The sequence below is a fragment of the Musa acuminata genome, chromosome BXJ1-5 (genome assembly GCF_036884655.1).
Source record: "Musa acuminata AAA Group cultivar baxijiao chromosome BXJ1-5, Cavendish_Baxijiao_AAA, whole genome shotgun sequence".
Classification (NCBI taxonomy): domain Eukaryota; kingdom Viridiplantae; phylum Streptophyta; class Magnoliopsida; order Zingiberales; family Musaceae; genus Musa; species Musa acuminata.
In genome coordinates, this window is record NC_088331.1 from 37573253 (window position 1) to 37585450 (window position 12198).

The 12198-nt window shown below is 33.2% G+C and overlaps 1 long non-coding RNA gene across 3 annotated transcripts; it reads right to left on the reverse strand.

Moving 5' to 3' along the window:
* Positions 1-1124: 1124 nt before the first annotated feature.
* Positions 1125-11972, reverse strand: LOC103985185 (uncharacterized). Of its 3 annotated transcripts, none has more exons than XR_010513809.1 (5): positions 10143-11972; positions 9934-10074; positions 1857-2200; positions 1439-1773; positions 1125-1353 (listed from the first exon to the last, which is right to left on the reverse strand). It is a non-coding gene; the product is annotated as an uncharacterized LOC103985185 (long non-coding RNA). The 3 variants fall into 3 exon arrangements; XR_010513810.1 differs by adding an exon at positions 9641-9862 and having other exon boundaries at positions 9934-11972; XR_010513808.1 differs by having other exon boundaries at positions 9934-11972.
* Between the last annotated feature and the right edge of the window lie 226 nt (positions 11973-12198).

Below are 12198 nucleotides of genomic sequence, written 5' to 3' on the forward strand. Positions count from 1 at the left end.
GCACATCAAGATAAAGTATTTGAGAAAGAGTCTAGAAACAACAAATGTTAATTCAGAACCTGAGCACTACTATGATGATTGTCGATCTATTTACTAAAGCTTTACAGTGTAAAATATTTAAAGGACATGTTCTTAAAATGAGGCTTGTGAGCAAGTCATAAAAGATATGGTGATGCATATTTAAGTGGATGCTATTATTGATATTTTTCTTACTTAATTAAAATTATTTGTTTCTACTATCCTGTTTATATTTATATTTATGTATATTATAGTTAAATGTAATAACGAGATTATCTTAACAAGATAAATTACAAGGGTCATTATGGACTATATTAAGAAAGACTAATAATATTATGGTAATAGAAGAGAGTATAATATTGATGATATACAATCGTTATGACTCGTATTTATAATTGGACTTAATATATTATTATTATGTTTATTAGATTTTTTTAGCTTATTTTTAAAAATTGATAGTCATATATAAAATGTTTTTTCAAATTTTTTTAAAATCCAATTAGATAAAATTGTTTTCAAATAAATTTTATTTTGTTTAATTTAATTTTGAATATATTTTATATTTTATCAATTATTGAGTTAAATGGGAGAATGTTAGATTATGAAGCCCTTTATAATTGGATAAGATATATAATAGAATTAATTGGATTATGATGACAGGTATTGACCAATAGAAAAGAAGTCTATATTATAGTAAGATTCCTTAAGATGTTTTTGATGGAAGGAACTCTCATAATAATTTATTCTAGATCCTTGCTTTCGCCTATAAATAGACAGGATTTATAAGGACTAAATAACGTATCTCACAAAGGATAGAAAGATTTTAATTTCTCTCTCAACTTTTCTTAATCATAAATATAAATGATCTGATATAAAGAGAGGAGAACGAGAGTCTTAACTCTTCTTGCAGATTGACAACGGTTTTGGATCTAAAGACGATACGATCACATAGAGATCCTGGTATCAAAATGTTAGTATCGTAAAATCGATCTAATGTTTTTTGATTTCAATGCTAACATAAATATTTTTCTTATTATATATAGTATATAACAATTTTTATGCTTACACCAAAATCAAGCAATTGGAAACAACTTGCAGCACGCAAACGAAAAGGATCTGAGCTTATGAATGTTGATCTACTTGAAAAGCAATCGATGAATGTGTCTGCTGCTGCTGTGTTTATGATATAAGAGCATTGCTAGTCGAATTGACAAAAGAGCTGCTGGGTCTGCAAGAAAAATGTCCACTGCTAGAAGAACCACCGGGCGAATGACTGTTCCATTCCTGAATTCTTTTTGGTTGAAGTTGCTCAAGCTCTGATGATGTAGGAATCCCCTGCAACAAGCTCCCATGTCGAGTGTCAGGAAGGTTTCCCTGTTGGGGTCTAACAAGGATCATTGGTAAGGCTACGTTGACCTACCAAGCACTTCACTTGGCTGGAGTGATGTAATGGCAGGTCGCTGAATGCATAAAAGCTCCCAAATCCATCCAATGAACCCATATGCAGATGGGAAGGCTCCCTACCTCCAAAAGCAGCAACCGTGTTAGCCTGTTGGCTTGCCACAGCACTGAAGTCTTTTCATGTAAAGCCGATACTTCTGCAAACACAACATGAGGTACTTCAACTTCGTAGCAAGCAACTAAACACATTATGACTGTAAATAATTTAACAGCATGCCTGTAAATGACTCGCAACATTTTCTCTTGTAAGCTTCTCGACATTGATGAGCTCTAGTATCCTCTGAGGGACAGCCTCTGCACCAGAAAATGTATGTATGCATCAGAAAAACACACAAGGATCCTTAAAAAGCGGAATATTTTCTGTTAAAATCTCTTACTGTCAATCCCTAATTGATTATCAGCAGCTACAAACTTCTGGTGTCGGTCGATAGACGAAACAGCCCTCGAGTGGTTGGATCTTCATCCTGATGCATGTTCTCCTCAGAATCATTATCTTCTTCCTCTTTTTGATCCTTCCTCTTCATACCGAACAGTTCATTCTGATGGAGATTCCTCCCAATTATCAAACTTGCTATAATCCCTGTGATGGAGCTTCTTTCTCCTAAAAACATGCTGCCATATATTCCTGAGCTCCTCGATCCGAACAGGCTTTAGCAGGTAGTCAAATGCGCCATGGGTTATGCCTTTCATCACATTTTGATCTCACTGTTCACTGACAACACTGCATTGAAAAATATCATTCTTTAATCATTTAGCAAAAAAACTGACAAATTAGATGCTTAAACAATCAGCTGGTATTGTCCAATAACTTTTACTTTTCACCTTGATTCATTGTGAGTTTTGAAACTACAATGTGGGTGCTTGCTCACATATGTTATGAAAATTGATGAAAAATAATACTTCAATGATTAAAATGTTTTACTCTAATCAGATTGAGAGAACCGACACTGCACAATCAAATATACAGGTCAAATGTTCCCTGATCATGAAAACAATGCTATCATGGACATAATGTCAGTATCAAAGACAACAAATGAGGTGCCAAATTAAGATAGCATCCAAAGCTTACTCGGAAGGTCTTTAAACATAAAAACGGTTATATGCTATATGTAATGCGAAAATTTTTTTTATATTAGGATTGAAATCAAATAACATTAGATTGGTTTTATGATACGTATCTTTTTGATGTCATTTGAAAAATGATCTCGGTGTGATCTGTAAAACCATCGTCTTTAGATCCAAAACCGCTGTCAATTTGCAACGAAAATTAGATTCTCTTTCTATCCTTTCACAAGATAACTTAGATTGATAGTTCAAGGAGGTTGAGAGATAAACTCTAATATCTTAATTGCATTCTCTATGAGATGCATAACATACCTCATCCATTCTATAAAGGTCATGTCTATTTATAGGCAAGAGTAGAGGGTCTAAGATAAGTTATTAGGAGAGTTTCTCCCATCAAGGGCATTCCCTAAGGAATCATACTATAATATGAACTTCTTTTCTATTGATCAATATCTGTTATCAGAATTCAACTAGTTCTATTATATATCTTATCAAATTATAAAGAGCCACATAATCTAACATTCTCTCGGTTGGCCCAATAATTGGTAAGATATAAAAGATATTCAAAATCAAAATAAACAAAACAAAATTTGTTTGAAAATAATTTTACCTAATTGGATTCCAAAAGAATTTTGAAAAATATTTTATACACGATCATGAATTTTAAAAACAAGCCAATAAGTTCAATAAACACAATAATACTATATTAAGTCAAACTATCAATGCGAGTCATAGTGGTTATATATCATCAATGTCATACTCCTTTCTTTGTACCACAATATTATTAGCCCTTCCTAATATAGTCCATAATGATCATTGTAATTTATTATTACATTCAACTATAATATGCATAATCATAAATGTAAACAAGATAACAGAAATAAGTAAATTTAATTATACAAAAAAAATGTCAATAATAGCATCCATCTAAATATGAATTACCATATCTTTTATGGCTTGCTCATAAGCCTCGTTCTAATAACATGTTATTTAAATATTTTACATTGTAAAGCTTTAGTAAATTGATCAATGATCATCGTAGTGGTGCTTAAGTTATCAATTCACACTTATTGTTTTTGTACTCTTTCTCTAACCATCAAGTATTTTATCTCGATATGCTTGGAACCACCAAAGTACTTGTCATTCTTAGAGAAAAAAACTACTGTAATATTGTCAGAAAATATCTTCAGCGGTTGGCAATTGAGTCGACCACACCAAGTCCTAAGATAAAATTTCATAACCATAAAGCTTGATTTGTGGCCTCAAAGTATTTCATAAATTCAGTTTTCATTGTTGATGATGCAATAAGCAATTGTTTTGCACTTTTTCAAGAAATTGCCCCACCAACTAACATGAATATAGACCCTGAAGTAGACTTTCTACTATCGAGGCAATTTACAAAATTAGCATATGAATATCCCGTCACTTCAAGCTGATTTGATCTCTTGTATATAAGCATATAATCTTTCATCCTCTACATATATCTCATTACTTTCTTTGCAGCTTTTCAATGTTCTATTCTTGAGTTGCTTTGGTATCTACCCAGCATTATAACTGCAAAACTAATATATGATCTTGTATACGTTTGAGCATATAATAGACTTCCAACTACGCACCCATAAGGAATATTCTTCATTTGATTCTTTTCTAAGTCATTTTTTGGGTACTAGTTTTGGTTAAATTTTTCACATATAGTAATAGATGTATCATTGGTTAAGCAAAGATGCATATTAAATCTCTCCAAGATGCGATTAATATATCCTTTCCGATACAGTCCTAATAATCCTTGAGATTTGTCCATGAATATCTCAGTGCTAATAATATAGACCGCCTCATTCATATCAATCATCTTAAAGTTATTGCTGAGAAATATCTTGGTTTCGTGCAACAAACCAAGATCACTATTGGCAAGTAAAAATTCATCCACATATAAGACCAATATAATAAACTTGCTCCTACTTACATTCAAATATATACACTTATCAATAGTGTTTTCCTTAAATCCGAAGGAAGTAATGGTATCATGAAACTTTATATATCATTGTATGGAAGCTTGTTTAAGGTTATAAATGAATATATTAATTTTACAAGCCCAACTTTCCTTTTTCTTTTCTATGAATCATTCAGGTTGTTCCATATAGATTTCCTCATCCAAATCTTCATTCAGAAATATTATTTTCACATCCATATGATGTAACTCAAGATCATAATGAGCTACTAATGTCATAACAATTCTCAACGAGTCCTTTCTAGAAACTGAAAAAAAGTCTCATTATAGTTGATGCATTTTTTCTGAGAAAAACCTTTGACTATAAGTCTGGCTTTATATCGTTCGATATTGCACGCTGAGTCATGTTTTATCTTAAAGACCTATTTACAACCGACTCTTTTATAATTATTGAGCAATTCAACGAGTTCCTAGACACCATTCTAGTCCATTGATTTTAACTCTTCTTTCATTGTATCATACTATTTTTCAGAATCGTTACTTTCTATGGTTTGTGAAAATGATAATGGGTTTCTTTTTATTTCTATATTATAATATGATTCTTGTAGATATACCATAAATCATCAGAAATGACATATTTTCTTTTCCTTTGAAAGCTTCTCAAAGCTGTCAATCGTGATAGTTCTATAAGATCATCAGCGGCGACATCAACATAATGTGAGAGTTTATTGATGTTATTTTGTTGTTCACCCTCGTCAATTGTCTCATTGATTTGAGGAACAATAATTTCTCAAATAAGAGATGATATAGGAGAATTAATCTGAATCTCCTCAATATCAAAATTAATCCTTCGATATTTTTCACTCATACTGATTTTATCATTTTTTAGAAATCTTACATTACCAGATTCTATTATCCTCGTACTATGATTAGGGCAATAAATTCTATATTCCTTGGATTTTTCTGGATAACTACTAAAATATCCAAAAATAGTTCTTGGATCTAATTTCTTTTCATGTGGATTAAATACTCTTATCTCTGCAAGACACTCCCAAATATATAAATGTGTTATACTAGGCTTCTTACTAGTCCATAACTTATATAGAGTTGATGAAACCGACTTACTAGGAACTATATTCAAGACATACATAGCTGTCCTAAGAGCTTCACCCCATATTGACTCATAGAGGAATACCTCATGATGCTCCTAACCATATCCATAAGAGTACGGTTTTACCTTTCGGCAACACCATTCTGTAGTGGTATACTTGATAATACATATTGAACATAAATACCCCGTTGTTCTAGGAATCTAGCAAAATGATCAATATTCTGACCAGATTCATCATATTTATCATAAAATTCACCAATCCTATCAGATCTAACAATTTTAACTTTTGTATCTAATTGTCTCTCAACCTTATTTATATACACCTTAAGAGTGTCAACGGCCTAAGACTTTTCATGTATTAGATAAACATAACCATATATGGACAGGTCATATATAAATGTGATGAAATACCTTTCTCCACTAAAATAAGGAATATGGAGTGGTTCGTAGATATCAGTATGAATAATCTTAAGGAGTTCTTTACTTCTCATGACATTTTTCTTTGTATATTTAGTTTGATTTCCCTTAATGCAATCTATACAAACATCAAAATCAATAAAGTTTAAATGTTCCAAAATATTATCCTTCACTAATATTTCAATTCTTTCCTTGGAGATATGCCTCAATCATCTATGCCACAATATACAAGATCTTTCATTATTGAAACTACGTTTCAATTAAACACTTGATTATAGGGTCAATAATATCTTTACAAACTTAAGATTCAAATTAATTCTATATAAACCATCACACAAAATTCTAGAACTAATTTTTATTGAATTATAAAATATACTGAGTTTACCAATATGAAAAGAAAGATAATATTCTAACTCATCAATTCTAGATAGAGAAACTAAATTTCTAGAAATAGTAAGAACATAACATATGTTAACAAGATCCATCAAATGACCCATCTCTAAAAGTATACGATAAGTCTCCACTGATATCGCTTTCGCTTTGAGACAATTTCCCATAATGATGAATCTTTCATATTCTTTTGATTTTCGGATTGAAAGAAATCCCTGTATATTATTGGTAACATGAGTTGAAGCACCAAAATCAATCCACCAAGTATTAGAAGGAACTTCTGTAATATTTGATTCGAAACATACAAAGGTCGAGTTTATATCTTTCTTTTCGAATCAAGTCTTGTGTTTAATGTAGTCTTTATTCATATATCCTTTCTTGCCATAAAAGAAGCATTTTACTATAGAAGCTCTCTTTTCATTATTCTATTTAACATTTTCAGAGCTAATAAATTTCTTTGATGAATGATACTTTAATTTTGTTTTTTTGTTACCAACTCCTTGAGTAGTAGTCATGATATTATAAAAGCTTTCCTATTTTAATCTCAATTCTTCTTGAACACACATGCTAGTTAACTCATTTTGGTCTCACTTATCCTTATTTGTATTATAGTGAATTTTGAATTAGTCAAACTAAGAAGGAAAAGAATTAAGAATGAACTGTACGAGGAAAAACTCATCAACATTCATACCTAATGCTTTAAGTTTTGTAGCCTTATCAACCATATTGAGGATGTGATCCTGAATTCCTCGAGTGCCATCATATTGAGCCGTAATTAGTTCTTTTATTAATATGCTAGCCAATGACTTATCAACAGATTTAAATTTATCTTCAATAACCTTTAATATTCTCGTGTGCTAGTTGCAATCGGTAATAAAGTCTTTATGTTATTTACAATTGTCATTCTTATTAACATTAAACTAAGCCTATCAGATCTTTCTCAAGTCTTCATTTCATTAATTTATTCCACAGTACTGTTATCAGTCAAGTCTACAAGCTTTTCAACAGGTAATGCTAAGTCAAAATCTAATACATCTAGTGTAAATTATACATGCTCTAACCATTCTGAATAATTTGATCCAAAAAGTACAATGACACTAGAAGCATAAGAATGTATTGATGGAAGTACCACTGTAAAATATAAAATAACATTAACATTAATGCTTTGAGTTTTTCAAAATATGATGAACTATTGATATCATCCAGATTTTATCTTTGGGTGAAATATTAACATATCTAGTGTTCATTCAAGATCATCTATAAAGGACTGATACCATTCTTGTTGAATAGTATTATTATATTTGGATATATAATCCTAAACTACAAGAATATCCAAAACAGTATCATCCTACCCCATCATATAATTATTTGAAATATATTTTCTTTTGGGATTATCTAAATCTCCTAACTATGTATGTCATTGTGAATATTATTTCCTTAATATCATTTAGGACTAATTCCTTAATATAATTTTATAAGTTATTAGTCTAGGTCACTTTAGTGGCTTCAAGACCAATATAATAATATAAAATATAATTTAAAATGTCTTATAAATAATAAAATTTTATTATAATTTACATCCCAAAAGCCTATATCCCAAGCCACTTTGGTAGCTACAAGCCAGATAAAAATTAAGGAGATGAGTTACAAATAATATTCATCAAATTTCTTTAATTTAATTTATGCTAAATAGTTTAATAATAGAATAATAATCATAATAATTATTGAACATTAATCAGTAAAAAAAAACTCATTTGATAATCATCATAACATATAAATCATGTCTTCATGTAAAAGATAAACATTATTTCATAATTTCAAATATATACATGTGAATAACTAAATAAATATCTAAAAATAATAATTAGATTTTATTTATCATATATAAAAATATAATCAATAAGTCATATAAGAAAATTAAAAAAGTAAACCGTATTTTATATTTTTTTAATCAAAATTAAATCTAATCAAATAATCAAAATATAATCATGACCAAATTCAATCATAATTATAATAAATCATATTTATCAATTTTATAATTAAGGACAAAAATTTAAAATTCTCAATTTTATAAGGGTAAAACTGTAAATATGTTAATAGGACATAAATTGGAATTACGAGATTTGTAAAGGGCATAGTTGTAATTTGATAAAATTAGTCTCGAGGGCAAAACTATAATTTTATCTAAAAACCCCTTGAGTCACCGTCGCTTGTGCGGTTGTTGTTGATGTGGCTTGCCCATCGGCGCGATTGCTACCCTCGCATGGCCGCCGCCTGGATGCAGGTTCTGCCCGTGCACAACCGTTGCGTGTGCGCATTGTTGCCCATGCAGTTGCCTGCATGATCAGCCCAGCGCTCAACTTGTGCTCGCGGGTGGCTTTCGCGTAGGAGCGGCCTATGCCCATGAGTGGTTGTTGCCTATGCGGTTGTTGTCGCCTACACATGGCTGGCTGCAACTTGCTGTGTGTGTGTGGCTATCAACTGTGCGCATGGCTGTTGCGACACACACATTGCCCGGCGCAACTACTGTCACCAGCAGATCCGTTGGCCGTACGCAACAAGTTCGATAACCTATATAGCGACAATTACTGTTTCGCAATTATTGAAGATCACCTTACAAGGAATCTAACATCGCCCACAAGTAAGCGATAAAATATAATATATAGGAATATAGATCGACAAAATATGAATCATTCAAACATCTTAAATAGGAAAACAATAGATTTAAAGTATTTGATTTCAAGAACCTAAGCTCCATTACAAATTGTAAAAACTATTATATACTATATGTAATGTGGAAAAACTTTTATGCCAGGATTGAAATCAAATAATATTAGATCGATTTTATGATGCGCATATTTTGATGTCATCTGAAAAAGGATTTCTTTGTGATCTACAAAGACACCGCCTTTAGATCTAAAACCGCTATCAATCTACATGGAGAACTAGACTGTCTTTCTCTTTTCATATCCTTTCACAGGACCACTTAGATTGATGTTTCAGGGAGATTGAGAAAGAAATTATAATCTCTCAACTGTATCCTTTATGAGATGCATAACATACCTCATCTAGTCCTTAAAGATCCTATCTATCTATAGACAAGAGCAGATGGTATAGGATAAGTTGAGAGTTCATTCAATCAACGATATCCCCCAAGAAATTCTACTATAATATAAATTTCTTTTCTATTGACCTTATCAAAATCCAATTAATTCTATTATATATCTTACCCGATAAAAACCACATAATCTAATGGGACCAACTCCGGGCTCACAATTTCCAGAATCTTGAAACCATCGATGTCTAGCATATGCACATCACTGATAACCAATCAAGTTTGTCGCTGCTCTCCCTCGGCAACTTGATAGTCACAGTAGCATGATTCGTCGTAGCCACCGGCACAATTCACAACTTCATTCGCATTACTACCACACCCATAGAACTCTCTCTCACTGGGAAGAAAAATCATCACTTTACAGTAAAGAAAGAATAAACGTCAAGGAAAGTTGACAGAAATCCAAACCATGGTATCGGCACCGAAGCAGCAGAGCCTCCAACACCTTCAGGCAAGTCAGATCATCGTCGACGGCGAGAACACGCATGCCAACGGGGAACTCATCGGTCTGCCCACCCTCCCTTCCCATCAAGCCCTCCTTCCCAGCTTCTACTGCCACACTCCAAGAGTTCATCGACCGAGTAAACAAGACAAGAAAATAAGGAAAGATCACCAACCTGATTCAGCTTTCAAAAGCAGCAACCTTTGCACAGCCTCCTTTCAGAGAGATGGGGAGGAGAGCGAAGGGCGTGGCTTGGGGAGGAACCAAAGGAAAGATAGGTCGGCAAAGAACAGAGATTAGAAAAAGGTTGATGGAAAGGAATGTTTTGTGGCGATTGGGAGGGGAGCCAAGTGGGGAAACCACAAGTGAAAGCTGAGGGTGGATGGTGGCACTCCATCCCCATTTGTATCCTTCGGATGAATGCGCAATTTCATGACATGTTTGATTCATCAATTATTATGATACCTAAACATTATATAGGAAAAAACAAAATTTTTTTTGGTAGAAAATGGGCAAGATTTTCTTTAGGTGCCATTTACAAGGTTTCTTGAGAACAATATAGCTTCCATTTTCTTTAGGCGACAATGAAAAATATACTATAGTGGATTTGGTAAGGGCTTATACTCTCCTTTGAAATTTTATGAGGATAGATTTGTGAAGCACACAAATATGAGGAAATGATTCTTAAAACAGCAAGATACTTGTAGCCTAAAATGCCAGTGGGCCAGAAGAAGCTAATGTGCCTAATAATGTGGGGCAATGGGTAGTAAGCCTTTGGGACAAATTGCTCAATTTGTATGCTAACAATGAGAAATAAAGATTATTAACAAGTGGGAGCCAAACTTCATTTACAATCAAATTGTCAGATTTAAGCAGAATCAAGATGGTGATAAGAACTCCAGTAGCAAGGATGTATAGATATTGATATGTTTTGATACGAAAGAGGAAGATGTTTGATTGATAATGTGATCATTTTACTTAGGGCATAAAATATAAATACCCTGTATCTCATTTTAATCAAATCTTATTCTAATCTATTCTTGTAAAAATATGTGTAGGAGGTATAAATTAATTTTGATTTATTGATTATAGGTGAAAATTTTTCACAAAATGAAGACTATAAACTATTTTTTAATACCATGTTGGTCTTATAATAAAAAAAAAATTCAAACATTGGTTTATCCAACAAATATTGATTAAACTCGATATGTAATCTTCCAATTAGATAAAAATAATGACGATGTAAGATTATCATATCATGCACCAATTGATAAAGAGGAGGAGAAAAGAAAAATAGAAGAGAAAGAGGAGGAGAAGAATACTAAGATGGAGGAGGAGGGGAACTGTGTTAGAGGTTTAGAAAAATTGATCCGAATGGGACCAATTAATCTATTAACCATATCATTAGATAGAATGAATAGGGGTCTATCAGTTCATTCCTAAAAAAATATTATGAGTGTTATTAGGTAAAAAGTGATTACTAGTGATTTTTTAAAATAAATTATTCTAGTTTAATTTAGGAATCGAATACACCAATTTTTCTGTCATCCAACAGAGAGATGAGTACAAGGAAAAACAATTAATAACATTCTAAGGACAATAATGATGATCCAATGATGAGACCAGGCAATAATAATGGAGATAGAGAAGGAAAGGACAAACTAAGGTAAAAATAGCAGGGGCAAATATGAAACATCACTTTATGTTTCAGGCCAAAAAAAGTATAAAAGAAAGGATTTAATGAGACGGTCGCTGTTATGGAAGTCGTTTGAAGGGCCCGCGAAGCGGCGTCCTTGAACAAGAAGCCCCAACTGGCGGCCGTCCTCGTACGTCGGGCGCATCGACGCAGGCCGACCGCACGCATGCCAACCCGATCAACTCAAGCGCCAGCTGCGTCCCGACACGAGTCCCGGGCAGCACCCGATCGTTCCACGTTTCCCGACGGACGGACGCGACCCGGTCTTCCTAATCCGTTGCGAACGAAGAAACCTACGACTTGGGTCGACCATGCTCTTCGTTCCCTCCCCCCCCCCCCCCCCCCCCCCCTCTCTCTCTCTCACTGCTACTATTTCTCCCCCCCCCCCCCGCGTCGCTCCGCGCCCTCTGAGCTCCCCCTCCGCCTCTCGTTCTCCCCCAGCGAAAGGTGACTCTCTCTTTCTCCTATGTTCTGATCGAAAGAGGTATAGTGAATCGATCTCTTTGTCGATAACGACCCCCCTCGCCTTTGATCT